General features: G+C 41.1%; 1 protein-coding gene across 4 annotated transcripts in view; it reads left to right on the top strand.

Annotated features, from left to right (window-relative positions):
* LOC106586826 (PTB domain-containing engulfment adapter protein 1) overlaps positions 1-21,193 on the top strand; it is a 190,281-nt gene that overhangs the window by 124,881 nt on the left and 44,207 nt on the right. Inside the window, exon 1 of one of the 4 annotated variants that reach the window (XM_082969175.1) lies at positions 10,323-10,457. The exons of 2 other annotated variants lie outside the window; for them this stretch is intronic. The gene's annotated coding sequence lies outside the window, so the exon portion shown is untranslated. Of the gene's footprint in view, positions 1-10,322; positions 10,458-10,861; positions 11,027-21,193 lie in introns of those variants that run through there. One more of the 4 variants, XM_082969176.1, reaches the window with a different exon arrangement.

Genomic DNA, 21,193 nt, shown 5'->3' on the forward strand with positions numbered 1-21,193 from the left:
AATAAATAGGCCATGGTGGCGAAGTAATTACAATATAGCAATTAAACACTGGAATGGTAGATGTGCAGAAGATGAATGTGCAAGTAGAGATACTGGGGTGCAAAGGAGCAAGATAAATAAATAAATACAGTATGGGGAGGAGGTAGGTAGATAGATGGGCTGTTTACAGATTGGCTATGTACAGGTGCAGTGATCTGTGAGCTGCTCTAACAGCTGGTGCTTAAAGCTAGTGTGGGAGATATGAGTCTCCAGCTTCAGAGATTTTTGCAGTTCGTTCCAGTCATTGGCAGCAGAGAACTGGAAGGAAAGGCGGCCAAAGGAGGAATTGGCTTTGGGGGTGACCAATGAGATATACCTGCTGGAGCGCATGCTATGAGTGGGTGCTGCTATGGTGACCAGTGAGCTGAGATAAGGTGGGGCTTTACCTAGCAGAGACTTATCTCTACCCCCAATGCTCTAATTTATGTTAAGTGATCCCAGACGTCGCCCAGGGTAGCCCTCATGTCCGTTCGTTTACCACTAGGATATGCTGAACAACACCTCTTCTGCTTGCTTGCCTGCCTGCGGTGCTCCCACAGATTCAGAGATCCATGTAATGCATCAGCAGCGGGTAATCGGATTTACAATGACTACACCAGCAAATCTGCAATGCTAATGTGCTTAATAAAAGGCCCTCAAATAGGTTAAGTTGGTTTTGTATTTCATCCTATATGGAACTGTCTCTCTCATCTATGTCCCATGGAGAAGCAATAGGCTACAGGCCAACATCACAAATATATTTTAGCAGTTTCTACACCCCTCATGCAAATATGTTTGTCTCTCTGTGGGGATAATGGTTAAAGTGAAGATGGGCACTGGACTGAAATCAAAAGTTGCACTGTGTGGAGCACATGAATGGTTTCAGATGTGTGTGTGTCTGTGTGTGTGTCTGTTTGTGTGTGTGTCTGTGTGTGTGTGTGTGTGTGTGTGTGTGTGTGTGTGTGTGTGTGTGTGTGTGTGTGTGTGTGTGTGTGTGTGTGTGTGTGTGTGTGTGTGTGTGTGTGTGTGTGTGTGTGTGTGTGTGTGTGTGTGCGTGCGTGGAGGGAGTACTGGGTTTTCTAAGAACAGTAAACCAATGAAGCAAGTTGAGATTAGTGTTTTTCGAGCTATGTGTGTGGGTGTGTGATGGCTCTTGCGAAATCCCCCCACTTCCCCAAACCCTATCAGCACGATGATGTCACTACAAGAGAAAACCAAAATGTTCTGTGTTTTTGCATGTCTGTTTAGTGCCAAACTTCACAGATGTTGGTCCAAAACAATGTATGAAGAAGAACATTTGGCGTTCAGCTTACATTATTCATTGCAAAAAAAATGCAGACTATCTTGAAAACCTTATCTCCTCAAATAGTCATGGAATTAATATTTTAAATTTGCTCAAGAATACTGTCCAGCTTCAGCAGCAAAGTAGGGCGCCCAATTTTGCATATGTGAATAGAAAGAAAGTTGTTTTATGATGAAGGCATGTTTGATCATCTAACAAATAATCTAATGACAGTGGCTTGCGAAAGTATTCACCCCCTTGGCATTTTTCCTATTATGTTGCATTACAACCTGGAATCAAAATATATTTTGGGGGGGTTTGTATCATTTGATTTACACAACATGCCTACCACTTTGAAGATGCAAAATATTTTTTATTGTGAACGAACAAGAAGACAAAAAAAAGAAAACTTGAGCGTACATAACTATTGACCTCCTCAAAGTCAATACTTTGTAGAGCCACCTTTTACAGCAATTACAGCTGCAAGTATCTTGGGGTATGTCTCTATAAGCTTGGCACATCTAGCCACTGGGATTTTTGCCCATTCTTCAAGGCAAAACTGCTCCAGCTCCTTCAGGTTGGATGGGTTCCGCTGGTGTACAGCAATATTTAAGTCATACCCCAGATTCTCAATTGGATTGAGGTCTAGGCTTTGACTAGGCCATTACAAGATATTTAAATGTTTCCCCTTAAACCACTCGAGTGTTGCTTTAGCAGTATGCTTAGGGTCATTGTCCTGCTGGAAGGTGAACCTGCGTCCCGGTCTCAAATCTCTGGAAGACTGAAACAGGTTTCCCTCAAGAATATCCCTGTAGTTAGCGCCATCCATCATTCCTTCAATTTTGATCAGTTTGCCAGTCCCTGCCGATGGAAAAACATCCCCACAGCATGATGCTGCCCCCACCATGCTTCACTGTGGGGATGGTATCTCGGGGTGATGAGAGGTGTTGGGTTTGCGCCAGACATAGTGTTTTTTTGTCTAATCTGACCAGAGTACTTTCTTCCATATTTTTGGGGAGTCTCCCACATGCCTTTTGGCAAACACCAAACATGTTTGCTTATTTTTCTCTATAAGCAATGGCTTTTTTCTGGCCACTCTTCCGGTAAAGCCCAGCTCCGTGGAGTGTACGGCTTAAAGTGGTCCTATGGACAGATACTCCAATCTCCGCTGTGGACCTTTGCAGCTCCTTCAGGGTTATCTTTGGTCTCTTTGTTGCCTCTCTGATTAATGCCCTCCTTGCTTGGTCTGTGAGTTTTGGTGGGTGGCCCTCTCTTGGCAGGTTTGTTGTGATGCCATATTCTTTCCATGTTTTAATAATGGATTTAATGGTGCTCTGTGGGATGTTCAAAGTTTCTGATATTCTTTTGTAACCCAACCCTGATCTGTACTTCTCCACAACTTCGTCCCTGACCTCTTTGGAGAGCTCCTTGGTCTTCATGGTGCCGCTTGCTTCGTGGTGTTGCAGACTCTGGCCACTTTCAGAACAGGTGAATATATACTGAGATCATGTGACAGATCATGTGACACTTAGATTGCACACAGGTGGGCTTTATTTAACTAATTATGTGACTTCTGAAGGTAATTGGTTGCCCCAGATTTTATTTAGGGGCTTCACACATATGCACACACCACTTTTCAGTTTTTTATTTGTATAATTTTTTGAAACAAGTAATTTTTTTCGTTTCACTTCATTTTGTGTATGTCCATTTTTATTGATCTTTATTTAACTAGGCAAGTCAGTTAAGAACAAATTATTATTTTCAATGACAGCCTAGGAACAGTGAGTTAACTGCCTTGTTCAGGGGCAGAACGACATATTTTTTTACCTTGTCAGCTTGGGGATTCGATCATGCAACCTTTCGATTACTAGTCCAACGCTGTAACCACTAGGCTACCTGCCGCACCATTACATGAAATCCAAATAAAAGTCTATTTATATTACAGGTTGTAATGCAACAAAATAGGAAAAACGCCAAAGGGGGGTGAATACTTTTGCAAGGCACTGTTGATATCATGCTCTATAAAACAAAGCTATATCAACTAATGTAAAAAACATTGTTACCTCTACCCTCCGTTCCAGCTGAACCCTAGCCATCTTCTTCAGATACTACTTTGACACATTGAAAGTGGGTCAACTTCTTTACAATAACTTGAAACACTTGAATGTATCCAAAACAGATGCAATATATGCATATTCATTATAAAACTACAACGTAGAACATATAAACATGTAAATGTATAATAATCTAATGTATAATGCATTATTTAAGCATTGGGGAGAAAGTGGTAGTGACATGTAATTAGAAAAGTGATTTTCACATCACTGATGTCGTATTAGACCATGGTGCTTGCCTACGGAGCTGTGAGGGGAACGGCACCTCCGTACCTTCAGGCTCTGATCAGTCCCTACACCCAAAGAAGGGCACTGCGTTCATCCACCTCTGGCCTGCTCGCCTCCCTACCTCTGCGGAAGCACAGTTCCCGCTCAGCCCAGTCAAACTGTTCGCTGCTCTGGCACCCCAATGGTGGAACAAGCTCCATCACGACGCCAGGACAGCGGAGTCAATCACCACCTTCCGGAGACACCTGAAACCCCACCTCATTAAGGAATATCTGGGATAGGATTAAGTAATCCTTCTAACCCCCCCCCCTCCCCCCCAAAAAAAGATATAGATGAATTATTGTAAAGTGGTTGTTCCACTGGATATCATAAGGTGAATGCACCAATTTGTAAGTCGCTCTGGATAAGAGTGTCTGCTAAATGACGTAAATGTAAATGTATTAAGCAACTTGCATTTTCAGATACAATATTTGAATCATTATTAGTGTAAATGAAATTCCCCTGTCATGCAAAGTCAAGGTAATTGTGGAGAAACTTTACAGCCACTTAGCGAAAACTCAATGGTTTGCAATTGTAGTGGCAAATGCAATGTGTCCCACAGTTTGAACCCAGTGGTCCTATGGCAGTGTATGTTGGTAACTTGATAGAATGTGAATTGAGCTTGGAGTGTATCACTATGTCAGCAAAAACTAACAGGCTAGAAAGTGTCAATGTCAATGAATTGTTAGCTAAATTACTCTGCAGAATATCTGACCTTGTTGAATGCATGCCAAGATGCTTGTCTGTGTAGGTGGAAGGATACATTTTTATTTAATTATTTGTCGTTGACACTATAGACATTGTGGTTACTGTGATGGATCGGAGTCAAGATAAGCGTTACATTTATCAGGGCTTCCAGACGATGACCCTTGACAGATTTGATAATTTTGTCTAAATGTTTCAGAGAATTTGACATGCCTTTCCAGAAATGGTGTGCTTTGTCAGCTGTTTCCACTCCCCAAGATTCAAAAGACCCCGTGGAGAGTGAGACTCCAAACATTTTCTCAATCTATTTTTGAATTTCATTTATTTTTTGTAAAGTGACTCAATCTTCCCCCTATTGACACTGTATCGGGGGAACTGCTCTTCCTGGATATCAATGGCCTAAAAACTGTTGGTATATTAAAGGCATCGTGCAACATTTTGCACATTCAGGCCTTTTTCTCTACTTACCCAGTCAGACGAACTCACGGACATAATTTTGTGTGTGCGTGCAGTTTAAAGGATGTTGATGTTAGTTTTGCTAGCCAATACTAACTAGCATTAGCGCAATGACTGGAAGTCAACAAGAACAGCTAGCATTAACTCTTCATTACTCACGATTAGTCAGTCTCTCTGCTTGTGTGGTTTTTGTCTTGTATGTGAGAAGCACATTGCACACGTTTCCACTTCTTTTAAGGTATGAGTCATATGCTGATAAACTCAGCTATGATTTATTTTTGTAATGGAAAAGTCAGAACATGACAGCACTTTTAACTAACGCTGATACTAACAGTATAGTGCAAGGGATTTATAGCCATAGAAATACATGATTAATTATACATGATTTACACTATAATGTGCAACACTCACTTCTAGATTGTGACATCACCTCAGTCAGCAGCAAAACATCTGTCATCCGCCATTCAAATTACTTTATTCTGCCATTCCTGTGCACTCATCTAAGAAACTTTTCAAACTTATATCGTGAGTGGTGGCAGATATGACCTCTGAAAGAAATATGAGGTACGATTCCAAGAGGATATACTGCCGTGACCTTTTGAAAGCCTTGAAACTCTTGACATACCCTGAAGACATCAGTCATTTTCAAGGAATATCTGATAACTTTATAAGATTCCCGTTGGGCAAACTTTTGACACTACTAAACAACTTATTCTTATTCTTTGTTGGCCAATCAGGGGCGTAACTTTTTGGTTGGAACAAAAGCCTGCAGCCACGATGGCTCTCTGTGGAAAAGATCTAACCCTGATTTCAGTAGTTTGGGAGCAAACTGTTAGACTGTTAGAGTGACATCCCTGTGTCTCTCTGATTTCAGCTGAAACCGATTTCGATCATTTCTGATGAGATAACCCTTTTGTTTTTGTAAATGTGTAATACCACATGCATACAGAGTAACACAACTGCACATTTTAGACTACAGAAGTTCCGTCCCCAACTAGGGACAAAGGGTTGATCAAACCCATTATAATAAACACTGCGAGAGATGTAAATGCTCACCTTCAGTCCAGGGTTCCCTCCTAAACTCCTGCTAATTGCCAATTAGGTTTCCTCCTCACAGTGTGTACTGTTCCCCCATTCCTCTCTCATTTGCGTTCCATGACAGAGCAGCCAGCTAGACACATTATTCCATCAAGAAATAGTTAACCCCTCTGCTACCTCAACTTCATGTAATGGGCACTACTATTCAGGGAACATACTGTTTGTAGGCTTACATTCAATTTCTTTATTCTGGAAGTGGTGGGTTAGCCTAAAGCTTTGGACACAACAGCTGTGTATTGATAAGATAAGACAGTCTCAGCAGATAGTGGTTGTGGCTCTACCCATATGACGTTTTGGATGCGAGGGGAACGAGTTGTTGAGAGCCTTCAGGACTGCTTGGTGATATGCTGCTGGATCAGCATGCATAACCTTGCACAGCTTGATAAATTGGCCCTGGGAAGTGGATGACTCCTTCTGATTGGATGTCATGTTTTATTGTTGAAGGGAGAGACAGCCGAATCCCTACCCACAGGGCAAAAACAGGTTGAATCAACATTGTGTCCATGTCATTTCAACCAAAAAAATGATATGTGATGATGTTGAATCAATGTGGAAAACTGATTGGATTTGAAAAAAGTCACCATAATTTGTAACCTAATTCCAATGACATGGTGGCATATTTGGTTGATTTCATATTGAATTCACATTAGTTGACAACTCAACCAAATGTAAATCAAAACTAGACATTGAACTGACATCTGTTGCCAGTGGGTATTGACCATTGGATAAAGTAGTGTTTTTCTAGTTTCCATCTGAAACATGATTTGAGCAACAATATGACATGTGCAGAGGACTGTATGTCTTGGTTTGTGTTACAAAGAAGGCAGATATTTGATTTTGCAGGACCACCAATACATCATTGAGCCACAGCTTGTCTGTATGCACAATATCATTGTCTATAAAGTTTGATTTCAATTCATTTTTTATGATTTAACCATATCACCAGTTGGTTCAGCTGTCAAACATTTTCCCCCTCCAAATAATTTCACTTTCATTGTGTTTGCGCCATGTAAGAACCATAGCCTGAATCCAAATATAACTATAGTTAGAAAGACAGCAAGACTATAAGTGAGATTTCCTTTTTTTTGCTTGGTGTTCTGTAGTTTGTGACAGGGACATGAAGACCTAACACCAAGCTCCATGCCCTGCAGTGTTCCAAGGGTTGAAAACACATGCTTCTGCCCTCAAGTACAAACAGCTTGCAGTTTTCAGGAATGTCCTGGCTTTGTTGACTTAAGTGGAAGACTTAGACTGTGGGTGGAAAATAAAATCAAAGCCCAAATGCTCCTGGTCACTTCACGTGGGAAAAAAAAAACATATTTGTTTGCTTTGTTGGTGTAGTAGAGTATTGTAGTAGAGTATTGTAGTAGAGTATTGTACAATTCTCAAAATAGCTCCCATGTCTTTGGTAAACCAAAGTGTAACCAGATGGTGAGTGTGTTTTATTGTTGTACCTGCAGTGGATGTCATCCCGCTGGGCAAAAATTGGTTGAATCAATGTTGTTTCCATGCCATTTCAACCCAAAAAATCTCTATGATGATGTTGAATCAACGTGGAAAACTTTTTGAATTTGCAATAAGTCATCAACGTAAGGGCATTTTGTCTTTTTACATTTTTTTCCCCAACTTTTAACCTTTAATCTAATGACATGTTTTTTTGTTGTTGTTTTTTTACGTTGAATTAAATTACTTGACAACTCAACCAAATGTAAATCAAAACTAGACTTTTAACTGACGTCTGTGCCCAGTGGGATGGCCATGCAACATATGATCACTGATGGATGTACCAACGGGGTTCCTGACAACTGGCCTCTCATAACCAAAACTTTGTTTGCACTCTAGAATTAGACTCAGCTGACATTTTGAGTCTTTATAAAAGTTAATATTGTTTTTTGTTTTTTTCAGTCACACAACGCACACTCTGCAACATAGACTTTTCAAACTATCTAGAATGAAAGACTGTGTGTTACCAGTAAGTCCTCCAATTACTGATTAACACATCCTGCAAGAGGCCACTCTGTTTTAACATTTTACCCGACACTAAAATCCATTATTGTTTCTGATCATTTCCTTGTAGAATCAGCAAGAAATGCCAGTACGTGTGACCTATTGAGATGTTATGTGGTTCAATTTGGTCACACATTGATTTTAGTTTGATATGTCTTTGTGGAAGGAATGTTAATAAACTTGGAGGAATGTCTGTTAGAAACTGACTATTCATACTACTGTTGTGTGTGTGGTGTGCAGCACTTTTTACTCATCATGAATAAATCAGATACGTAATAAAATAATAAGATTCAGTTGTTGTAATTCTTGATTTTCTCTATTTCCATAATAATAATAAAAAAAATGCTAATTGCCGAAGAACACTGATATTACCTCTTAAGATAACTTTTATGTCTTGGGAATATCAATCCTGGAGATTGATATTGATCTGATAGAAATTAAGTAGATTTAATATGTTTCCCAAGGTGCCTTTACACTCATTGAGAAAAGAGCAGCCATGGCATTAATTAGCCACAGTAGATGTAATATTTTAAATGTGGAAGTTGGAGTGGGGGTGTGACAAGTGTCAATCATATACTGTAGTGGTCCTACTTATTTATATTTAGCCTTTAGCAGTATTAACTTGTTTAGGAAAACAGCCCTGATGTTGGAAACAAATGTCATCCAGAGTCAGATGTATTTATTGTCCAAGCTATGGGACACACTACTTTACATACAGCAGGTGAGAGCAGGAGAGAGACCAAAGAGTTTGGTCTGCTTTATTTAGCCATGGAAATAATATTGCGCTACTGGTTTCGGCACGGCCCAAATTGATACATGTTTTGGAGGCTCCTGAGTGGCGCAGTGATCTAAGACACTGCATCTCAGTGTTAGACGCGTCACTACAGACCGTGGTTCAATTCCAGGCTGTATCACAACCGGCCGTGATTGGGAGTCCCATAGGGCGGCGCACAATTGGCCCAGCGTGGTTAGGGTTTGGCTGGGGTAGACTGTCATTATAAATAAGAATTTGTTCTTAACTGACTTGCCTAGTAAAATAAAGGCTAAATAAAAAATGTCCCTGATACAATTAAGGCCTGAGGGGGAGTGTTATGTGGCCAATATACCACGGCTAAGGGCTGTTCTTATACACGATGGAACGTGGAGTGCCTGGATACAGACCTTAGCCATGGTATATTGGCCATATACCAATCAGCATTCAGGGCTCGAACCACCCAGTTTATAATCAAAAATAAGTATAGAGACAATAAAAGGTTCCTCTAACTTAACAGAGAAGTTGCATTGGTGACAGCAGAGCTTGTAATGGAAATTCTCTTCATACTTGATCTTTCACATTGCCACATGTGGAAGGACTCCACTTTGAGAGCTAGCAAATGTGTGCACAAACCTTAACACCCTACCTCACCCCAGCTGTCCATAGAAGACTGAAACATAAAATGATAGAGAGCAAACTAGAGCAAAGCGTTAGGAAAACAAAGTGTGAACAGAACCTCAAGCCTGATAGCCGGGCCCTCCCTGATTTAAATGGTACTCAGAAGCAGAGGCCCGGGAACTCCCAGCCAAAACAAACATGGCATCACATCGGGCCTGTATTCAATCAAAACCTATACAAAGGATTCGGGGGTCAAATCCAACATTTTGTTCCCTACAGTGAAATTTCTGAATGAATGAATTTTGTTTGAATTAACATGCAGTTTAGTTTATTTTTTGTTTCACACTGTTAACTTGGTTTTGTTTCGAACTCGCAGTACAAGAATCCCAGGAAACCTGCTTACCAGCTTTGACTGAAAAAGGGCCCTAATGTCAAATTAACCTGGACCTGTCATAAACAAGAATAAATTACTAAAAAATGTCATCCATGTGTTTCCCTGCTTGATGCCCCTCACTTGAAAAGCTGTCCTGAGCAGTTCATCTCCAAGCGTTGAATAAGACATGGAAGTGTCGAATTTCACTAAGGTATAACAGTTCAAGCAGCTAGGATCCACTGTTCCTATGCTCATGTATTTCTGCAGCTGCAGTTTAAATGCTTTTTCACAGCATATGGTGTTCCCCAATTCTCAAACAAAGCATTTTCTCATGCTCTTTTATCGATTCAGGGCTTCTTTTCAGGCACATTACGTTACATTGTGATTTGAATATCTAAATGCTCAATGTATTGCCATGTCTCTCCAAAAGTGATATAAGATTGACAGTTTAGACTGAAACCTTTGGAAAGTAGATTTTTGAAGGTAATCTCTGTGTGTTTCCTCTTTGTGTAGAAAGCAATTTTCTTATTTTATGTCCTCCCAGAAAAATGTGCAGAAAAACAACTTTTGCATGAATTGTGGGTGGAGGAATTTTTACTCTGAAATCCAGGTATCGTGTTTCTGTAAAAAAGCCCTTATTGGAGTTTTGCAAACCCATCTCCTCTACCACAATCCTGAATGTATCACCATCTGGCCCACATCTGAAAACTATTAGGCTCTGCTGGAACTTCCTTCTTCTCACTATTCCACCCGGTTTCAAAGCAAGTAAGTCGCTTTTATTTTGGTGCTGCTGCCTGGTCATCTTTGCTTGTTTGTGTAATACCACTCGAAAGCCATTCTCTTATTTTAGTTTCTCTTGGCAACGGGGTAAAGCATCGGTTGGTCTGTTTGTTTGTCTCTTTTGCTGTTGGTAAGGGAGCTGGAATTTTCCTGTGTCTGATTGAATGAGAGAGAGAGAGAGAGAGAGAGAGCTCGGGGAGCAGCGCTGTGCTTGGTTTAGGCTGATTCAACTGTGGAATGTCGGGGTAAATTAATAAAGAGTTGTTGCTATGTCTAATGTGTTTTGCGCTTAGCAAGCAAAATACCAGAGCGGGTGAAAGCGAGTGAAGAAACAATGAAGCACTGTTGTTTCCGAGCGGCATTATGTTAGGGGACTGCAGTGCGTGTTTTCATCCCATGTCAAAAACTGGCTTGTTTTCTTTGTATGCGTATGGCTCAGATTTGCCGCTGCTAGAGAGGCTTTTAAAGGGGGCATCAATTTTGGGGATTTTTTTTATTTATTTGCGGATTGCTTTTTGGGTTTGAGAGAATATTCTTTTCCCCCAGGGTTCAAAGTAGGTAATTTCTGTTTTCCAACAAATTCCAACTGTTTGAGTCAGTGAAGTACAATTGCGCAACTGACTGGATGTTTTTCTGAGCAAATGACGAATGATAAACCTCATGAATTTATGCCACATTTAGTGAATCATTTGCTTCAGGACTGGGGTCAATTAATTCAGGAAGTGATTTTAGTTTAAAAAAAATATAGCATTGAAAAACTTTTGATATAAATAGCTTCTACTCAGTTTATTGATAATTCATTGGAAATATAAGCCATTCTTTAAATAATTGAATTGGAATTTCAGTTTACCTGAACTGACTTCAATTATAATTATCCCAGCCTTGATTTAATTAGAAGTGTTCGCCTCAATGTGTAGCAGTAATACAAAATACATACATTCTGGAATGTTATTGTTGAATAATTAAATTGATTGCTGTTTTTTGTGCTTAATATGTTTGCGCATCATTGCTCCCAATTAATATCACTTTAATTGTGTGGTGTACACTGATTGGAAGCTGTTTAGCCATGGCATAAGGTGTCAATTTGCATTCTTTATGTCCTATTTGATTTTATGATCAGACCTGATAGTGTTTATACACTACTGTAACTGCTCGAGGGATCAGCTTGTCCTCCGATGTTTTCGGTCAACTGAGCGTACTGCAAACTGTAGTGAAGGGAGAAAAAACATCAATACAGTTACATATCGGGATATTATTGACAATATGTTGTCTCATATCATGTTACTGTTGCGCTAGTTGGCTGTACCTGCACTATAAATCCACTATTTGTCCTTCAGAGCTTGTTCTCCATCTTCTTTTTAAATAGAGTGCAATTTTTCCGCACTTATTTCCATGACTGATCAAAACTCGTTTTCTCATGGCGCTGTCTCTTGTCCCTGTGCAGGAGACATATAGTGAGCTATAACCTACGTTAGGAACATCGACATGCAATAAAATCACAGTATCGAACTGCAATACATATAGAATCGCAATACGTACCGTGATAATATCGTATTGAGGTCCCTGTCTCTTTCCCTGCCCTAGTAAACTGCATAATAGTATGGTCTTTGTGGTCCCTCAGGAACAATCCATTCCCTCTAACTCTCCCGGCTATAGGTTACGCTACATACACGCTCCCGGGGAATTTTAAACCTGAGCAATGGCCTGTGAGAATAAGGATTGCTCAGCCGGTCTGATTCTCCAGACGGCTGTATATCACCGCAACTGTGACCTCAAACATACCTGATGCTTGCAAAGTCACACTGCAGAGGGTTAATAGCAGTGGGGAAGGTTGCGACTCTGTGGTAAGACTGGGGATAAGGTTCTCCCAAGAGAGGTTGACTCACAAGCCCAGGAAGCCATTAAAAATAGCAAACAGCTTCTGTCAATCATAATGAGGGACATCACAGTGTCAGTCCAGGCATACACAGCCCAACAGTAGAGTAAGAAAACATCCACAGTGAGAGGGTATTGTAACCTGCTCTCCTATATTCCCTTGGTGGTTGCCGTTAGATACACTGTAGACTAGCACTTGATATTTTCTGTGCCTCTGGATGCTAGAATGGTATTTTTTTTCAGGCAGTCTTAGGGAGGAAAAGTTCTGGCTTTGAGTTGGGTTGTCTGATATGATTCTGCTGAAATAGTGATTTGAATGTAATGTAGGTCTTGTGTATCTTAGTCCTGATATTCAACACAAGGTATAGATGCTGTCTTCATAAGAAGAGGAGTTCAAACCAAGTTCAGACTGTTAACTGTGAAGCCACATAAACAAAATGTAATGGTAGAGTAGTAGGCATTTATAGGCAGTAATGCAGCAAGCATTTCTGATATCTTGTTTAAAACAGACAACCCACAAGGAAAAGGTGGGAAACGGATATTGGCACTGGAATAGACAGATGTAGTCACACACTCTAGCTGTTGATGGCTTGTCTTTTTGACTCAGTTATAACCTTTTAACTTATGACATAATACTCTTACTTGGTAGAGTTTTGGGGTAAAGGGAAACCGTTTTTATCCCACAGTGCTGTAAGAGTGTGTTTGAATACACTGTAAAGTAGCGATGGGGTACCTTACGTAACTTACGGTGATTTTTATTATTTATATATATATATTTTTTCAATTAAAATGGTCAAAAATAAACAAGTAGCTTATTAGCAGAGAGCGTTTTCTCAAGCAATAATTTTGCTAGGACTTTCTGGGAGTGGTCTGAGTGGGGAGGGGAAAACGGAAAATGAGCTGTTATTGGCAGAGAGGTCTGGAACGCTCTTTTTTTTTGGGGTCAGTTAACTAATTTACTGTATGATGGTGATACCATGGAAGGCCAAAACTCCATCCCACCAAAACAGGATGAAATTTGATGCAGTCTTTTCAAACAGTTTTTACATTATAAAAGGGAATTATAATTTTCACAGTATTATTCCAACCTCATAGTGTGGAAATACAGTTGAAGTCGGATGTTTACATACACTTAGGTTGATAGGCTAATTGACATCATTTGAGTCAATTGGTGGTGTACCTGTGGATGTATTTCAAGGTCTACCTTAAAACTCTGTGCCTCTTTGCTTCATCATGGGAAAATCAAAAGAAATCAGCCAAGACCTCAGGAAAAAAAAATGGTAGACCTTCACATGTCTCGTTCATCCTTGGGATCAATTTCCAAAAGCCTGAAGGTACAACGTTCATCTGTACAAACAATAGTACACAGGTATAAACACCATGGGACCACGCAGCCGTCATAACGCTCAGGAAGGAGACGCTATCCTTCTCCTAGAGATGAACGTACTTTGGTGCGAAAAGTGCAAATCAATCCCAGAACAACAGCAAAAAACCTTGTGAAGGTGCTGGAGGAAACGGGTACAAAAGTATCTATATCCACAGTAAAACAAGTACTATATTGACATAACCTGAAAGGCCGCTCAGCAAGCAAGAAGCCACTGCTCCAAAACTGCCATTTAAAAAGCCAGACTACGGTTTGCAACTGCACATGGGGACAAAGATAGTACTTTTTGGAGAAATGTTCTCTGGTCTGATGAAACAAAAATAGAACTGTTTGGCCATAATGATCATCTATATGTTTGGAGGAAAAAGGGGAGATGCTTGCAAGCCGAAGAACACCATCCCAACCATGAAGCATGGGGGTGGCAGCATCATGTTGTGGGGGTGCTTTGCTGCAGGAGGGACTGGTGCACTTCACAAAATAGATGGCACCATGAGGCAGGAAAATGAGGCAGGATGTCTCAAGACATCATTTTTTACATTTTTTTACATTTTAGTAATTTAGCAGACGCTCTTATCCAGAGCGACTTACAGCAGTGAATGCATACATTTCATGTATGTATGTATGTATGACTTTTTCTTTGTTTGTACTGGCCCCCCGTGGGAATCGAACCCACAACCCTGGCGTTGCACACACTATGCTGGCGTTGCAAACACCATGCTCTACCAACTGAGCCACAGGAAGTTAAAGCTTGGTTGCAAATGGGTCCTCCAAATGGACATTGACCCCAAGCATACTTCCAAAGTTGTGGAAAAATGGCTTAATAAGGACAACAAAGTCAAGGTATTGGAGTGGCCATCACAAAGCCCTGACCTCAATCTATAGACATTTTTGGGCAGAACTGAAAAAGCGTGTGTGAGCAAGGAGGCCTACAAACCTGACTCAGTTACACCAGCTTTGTCAGGAGGAATGGGCCAAAATTCACCCAACTTATTGTGGGAAGCTTGTGGAAGGCTACCTGAAACGTTTGACCCAAGTTAAACAATTTAAAGGCAATGTTACCAAATACTAATTGAGTGTATGTAAACTTCTGACCCACTGGGAATGTAATGAAAGAAATAAAAGCTGAAATAAATCATTGTGTCTACTATTATTCTGACGTTTCACATTCTTAAAATAAAGTGGTTATCCTAACTGACCTAAAACAGGGAATTTTTACTCAGATTAAATGTCAGGAATTGTGAAAACTGAGTTTAAATGTATTTGTCTATGTAAACTTCCGACTTCAACTATGTGTGTGTGTGTGTGTGTATATATATATATATATATATATATATATATATATATATATATATACACACACACACACACACACACACACACACACACACACACACACACACACACACACACAGGAAAATCAAATTTTTGACTGCACTGGGCTTTTTTAAGGTTGATCCCTGAAATAATTTGTACTTCCTATGGAAGTAGGTCGAGGTGGAAGTTGGTCTTATAGCTGTGGTCGATAGGGCCTTAAGTCCTGTTGGTTAAGATCAGGGGAGAGAAGCATCAATAGTAGCACTGAAGGGACATTTCCCCTTGAGCATTGTTCTACAGAGTAATGAGTCAGTATGCTCGTTTGAGGGATACATGGTTTTCCAGATGTCACGTGTGCATCACAGTTGGCTATTATTTTTTGAAGGCAGTTTGTAATGCTGACGTTTTTTCAAACTCCAGATATTGAATGTGGGTTTTTAATCTGCCACTCGTAAAGTAGGCTAAGCATAATGAATCATATTCCCCTATTAAATCGGGACTTCACATGCTTTAGACCCTACAAGACTGTGCAAAAAGCTGCTTTGATACCATTTTCATCATGCTCAGGGTGACAAAAATAACTGACTTGGTGCCTAGCCTATTGCTTATTTGTCTAGCGTCTTTAGATGTGCAGAAAAGTGACTCCTTCTCCCCCGAATTGTGGACATGGTTTCTGGCTCTGCATCGCTCTGAGGCGGGGACAAATTCTTTGGCCGTAAATAAGAAAGACAAGATGTAATTTTAAGTGGCAAAACTATTCTGTTTTGGCAGCAGTCAGGATATCCCAATCCACACCCTCTAGCTCATTCCAGTTAAGCTTTTTTGCCCTGAAGGACCTTTTTATAGATGGAAAGAAAACTTCTCCCAACATCACAATGTGGTTTTAGACCTTTGTTAAATGAAGTTATGTCTCTGCAGAAAATGTATATTTTTTCTTAATAATTGCATGTCTAAACATTATCCTAGTATTCTTAGCGACTTATTGTAGGATGCTTGTTGCTTTGTAATTTCAGAAAGAAAAGAGTACTTTGGTGCTTTGCTAAATTTTAGCATTTTTTCCATTTCCTTTCATAATGGGAAGAAATCATGGTCCTCAGTGGCATGCTGAAGGTTTTACACAATAGTCAGTCAGAGCTGGCATTCCCATGTGGTGACTCACGTAATATAACAATATACTGTAGCTACCATATATCTTAAAGCTAGACTAATTGATGCTAAATTGCTAATTTCTGTTCCTGAATTACGTCTCTCAAATTGGACAAATAAGACATGGGAATGCTTGCAATTGCTTTTCTGTCATGTCCAAGTATATGAAATTATGTTGTTTATGTATTATTAATACTAAACCTTTTGACACACTATCCAGCTCACTGTTCACATCGATTAACTTTGAGATTAAGGAGTAAGGAAACATTACTGTTCTTTGCATAGAAACATTCACATGGAGCCTTCAATCACTTTTTGCACATTGTATTATTGTTGAACGGCTCAGTCTCTCAGGTCTGGCTGTCAAATAGCGTAACATGTTTGTACCTGCTAGGGTAGGTAGCTTAGCGGTTAAGAGCATTGGGCCAGTAACCGAAAGGGCTCTGGTTCTAATCTCTGGGCTGTCTAGGTGAAACATCTGTTGATATGCCCTTCAGCAAGACACTTAACCCTAGTCGCTCTGGATAAGAGCTTCTGCTAATTGACTCAAATGTCAGACTCCTATTTAGCACCACACCCCTCTTTAAAAAGTAGTCCTGAAACACAGTCCTCTTCACAGAGCTAGATGTGTGATTTTTGTCCCCCACGTGTGAGAGTAATTATTTCCTGAATGTTACAACGCTCCTCTGCATTATGTCAGTGGATACAAATGTCCTTCCAGAAGTTAGTTTGTCTCAACTTATGAAAATATCAAATCCTGGAACTACTGACTACTTTAGTTGGACTATTGTAAGCATTTACATCTACAGTATATTCTACATATTATATACAGTGCATTAGGAAAGTATTCAGACCCCTTGACTTTTTCCACATTTTGTTACGTTACAGCCTTATTCTAAAATGGATTACATCGTTTTTCCCCCTTATCAATCTACACACAATACCCCATAATGACAAAGCAAAAACAGGTATTTATACATTTTAGCAAATGTATTAAAAATCTAAAAACTGAATTCACATTTACATAAGTGTTCAGACCGTTTACTCTACTTTGTTGAAGCACCTTTGGCACTCATTACAGCCTCGAGTGTTTTAGGGTATGACGCTACAATCTTGGCACACCTGTATTTGGAGAGTTTCTCCCATTTATTCTTTGCATATCCTCAAGCTCTGTCAGGTTGGATGGGCAGCATCGCTGCACAGCTATTTTCAGGTGTCTCCAGAGATGTTCGAACGTGTTCAAGTCTTGGCTCTGGCTGGAAGGAGTCCTGTCCTGTTGGAAGGAGAACCTTTGCTCCAGTCTGAGGACCTGAGCACTCTGGAGCAATTTTCATTAAGGAGCTCTCTGTACTTTGCTCAGTTCGTCTTTCCCTTGATCCTGACTAGTTTCCCAGTCCCTGATGCTGAAAAACATCCCTATAGCATGATGTTGCCACAACCATGCTTCACCATAGGGATGGTGTCAGCTTTCCTCCAGATGTGACGATTAGCATTCAGGCCAAAGAGTTCAATCTGGTTTCTCATGGTCTGAGAGTCCTGTAGGTGCCTTTTGGCAAGCTCCGTGTGGGCTGTTGTGCCTTTTACTGAGAAGTGGCTTCTGTCTGGCCACTCTACCATAAAGCCCTAATTGGTGGAATACTGCAGCTCTAGGAAGAGTCTTGGTAGTTCCAAACTTCATTAATTTAAGAACGATGAAGGCCACTGCGTTCTTGGGAGCCTTCAATACTGCAGACATTTTTTGATACCCTTCCCCAGATCTGTGCCTTGACACAATCCTGTCTTGGAGCTCTACAGACAATTCCTTCAACCTAATGGCTTGGTTTTTGCTCTGATATACACTGTCAACTGTGGGACCTTTATATAGACAGGTGTGTGCCTTTCCAAATCATGTCCAATCAATTGAGTTTACCACAGGTGGACTCAAATCAAGTTGTATATATGAGTTTCAAGTTTGGGGAAGATCATTTTCACAGTAAAAATGCACCTTTTATAATAAAAGCATCACATGCATAATTGCATTTGCGGTCACTTTTCATTGTGGTGTTTTCTGCTAATGGAACATTTGTGCTTATAGCCTATTACCATGTGCACATTGCTGCACTTATAATCTGAAGAAATAGCCTAATAGTTTAGTAACATTTTAAGCTAAACGTTCTGAGATGTTGCATCAGCCACATTGCATAAAACATTTTTTTTTTATGCTGGGGTTGTATTAATTTGGGATCTATCGCATCCCACAACTGTCCCAGACTCTTTGGAATATTTATTTCTCGCACAGAATAGAATTGGTCGACTTTTGTACTATGGGGGATAGTAGATTGACATACAGTGAGGGGAAGAAAGTATTTGATCCCCTGCTGATTTTGTACGTTTGCCCACTGACAAAGAAATGATCAGTCTATCATTTTAATGGTAGGTTTATTTGAACAGTGAGACAGAATAACAACAAAAAAATCCAGAAAAACGCATGTCAGAAATATTATAAACTGATTTGCATTTTAATGAGGGAAATAAGTATTTGACCCCCTCTCAATCAGAAAGATTTCTGGCTCCCAGGTGTCTTTTATACAGGTAACGAGCTGAGATTAGGAGCACACTCTTAAAGGGAGTGCTCCTAATCTCAGCTTGTTACCTGTATAAAAGACACCTGTCCACAGAAGCAATCAATCAATCAGATTCCAAACTCTCCACCCTGGCCAAGACCAAAGAGCTCTCCAAGGATGTCAGGGACAAGATTGTAGACCTACACAAGGCTGGAATGGGCTACAAGACCATCGCCAAGCAGCTTGGTGTGAAGGTGACAACAGTTGGTGCGATTATTCGCAAATGGAAGAAACACAAAAGAACTGTCAATCTCCCTCGGCCTGGGGCTCCATGCAAGATCTCACCTCGTGGAGTTGCAATGATCATGAGAACGGTGAGGAATCAGCCCAGAACTACACGGGAGGATCTTGTCAATGATCTCAAGGCAGCTGGGACCATAGTCACCAAGAAAACAATTGGTAACACACTACGCCGTGAAGGACTGAAATCCTGCAGCGCCCGCAAGGTCCCCCTGCTCAAGAAAGCACATATACATGCCCGTCTGAAGTTTGCCAATGAACATTGAATGATTCAAAGGACAACTGGGTGAAAGTGTTGTGGTCAGATGAGACCAAAATGGTCTGTAATTACAGCTGCAAGTCTCTTGGGGTATGTCTCTATACATTTGGTACATCTAGCCACTGGGATTTTTGCTCATTCTTCAAGGCAAAACTGCTCCAGCTCCTTCAAGTTGGATGGGTTCCTCTAGTGTACAGCAATCTTTAAGTCATACCACAGATTCTCAATTGGATTGAAGTCTGGGGTTTGATTAGGCCATTCCAAGACATTTAAAGGTTACCCCTTAAACCACTTGAGTGTTGCTTTAGCAGTATGCTTAGGGCCATTGTCCTGCTGGAAGGTGAACCTCTGTTCCAGTCTCAAATCTATGGAAGACTGAAACAGATTTCCCTCAATAATATCCTTGAATTTAGCGGCATCCAACATTCCTTCAATTCTGACCAGTGTCCCAGTCACTGCCGATGGGGAAAAACATCCCAACAGCATGATGCTGCCACCACCATGCTTCACTGTGGGGATGTTGTTCTCGGGGTGATGAAATGTGTTGGGTTTGCACCAGACATAGCGTTTTCCTTGATGGCAAAAAAGCAACATTTTTGTCTAATCTGACCAGAGTACCTTCTTCCATATGTTTGGTGAGTCTCCCACATGCTTTTTGACGAACACCAAACGTGTTTGCTTATTTCTTTCTTTAAGCAATGGCTTTTTTTCTGGCCACTCTTCCGTAAAGCCCAGCTCCCTGGAGTGTACGGCTTAAAGTGGTCCAATGGACAGATACTCCAATCTCCGCTGTGGACCTTAGCAGCTCCTTCAGGGTTATCTTTGGTCTCTTTGTTGCCTTTCTGATTAATTTACATTTACATTTAAGTCATTTAGCAGACGCTCTTTTCCAGAGCGACTTAGAAATTGGTGCATTCACCTTATAATATCCAGTGGAACAACCACTTTACAATAGTGCATCTAAATCTTTTAAGGGGGGGTTAGAAGGATTACTTTATCCTATCCCAGGTATTCCTTAAAGAGGTGGGGTTTCAGGTGTCTCCGGAAGGTGGTGATTGACTCCGCTGTCCTGGCGTCGTGAGGGAGCTTGTTCCACCATTGGGGTGCCAGAGCAGCGAACAGTTTTGACTGGGCTGAGCGGGAACTGTGCTTCCTCAGAAGTAGGGAGGCGAGCAGGCCAGAGGTGGATGAACGCAGTGCCCTTGTTTGGGTGTAGGGCCTGATCAGAGCCTGAAGGTACGGAGGTGCCGTTCCCCTCACAGCTCCGTAGGCAAGCACCATGGTCTTGTAGCGGATGCGAGCTTCGACTGGAAGCCAGTGGAGAGAGCGGAGGAGCGGGGTGACGTGAGAGAACTTGGGAATGTTGAACACCAGACGGGCTGCGGCGTTCTGGATGAGTTGTAGGGGTTTAATGGCACAGGCAGGGAGCCCAGCCAACAACGAGTTTCAGTAATCCAGACGGGAGATGACAAGTGCCTGGATTAGGACCTGCGCCGCTTCCTGTGTGAGGCAGGGTCGTACTCTGCGAATGTTGTAGAGCATGAACCTACAGGATCGGGTCACCGCCTTGATGTTAGTGGAGAACGACAGGGTGTTGTCCAGGGTCACGCCGAGGCTCTTAGCACTCTGGGAGGAGGACACAAGGGAGTTGTCAACCGTGATGGCGAGATCATGGAACGGGCAGTCCTTCCCCGGGAGGAAGAGCAGCTCCGTCTTGCCGAGGTTCAGCTTGAGGTGGTGATCCGTCATCCACACTGAATTGTCTGCCAGACATGCAGAGAAGCGATTCGCCACCTGGTTGTCAGAAGGGGGAAAGGAGAAGATTAATTGTGTGTCATCTGCATAGCAATGATATGAGAGACCATGTGAGGATATGACAGAGCCAAGTGACTTGGTATAT

The sequence above is a fragment of the Salmo salar genome, chromosome 25 (assembly GCF_965601325.2).
Source record: "Salmo salar chromosome 25, fSalSal1, whole genome shotgun sequence".
Lineage (NCBI taxonomy): Eukaryota > Metazoa > Chordata > Actinopteri > Salmoniformes > Salmonidae > Salmo > Salmo salar.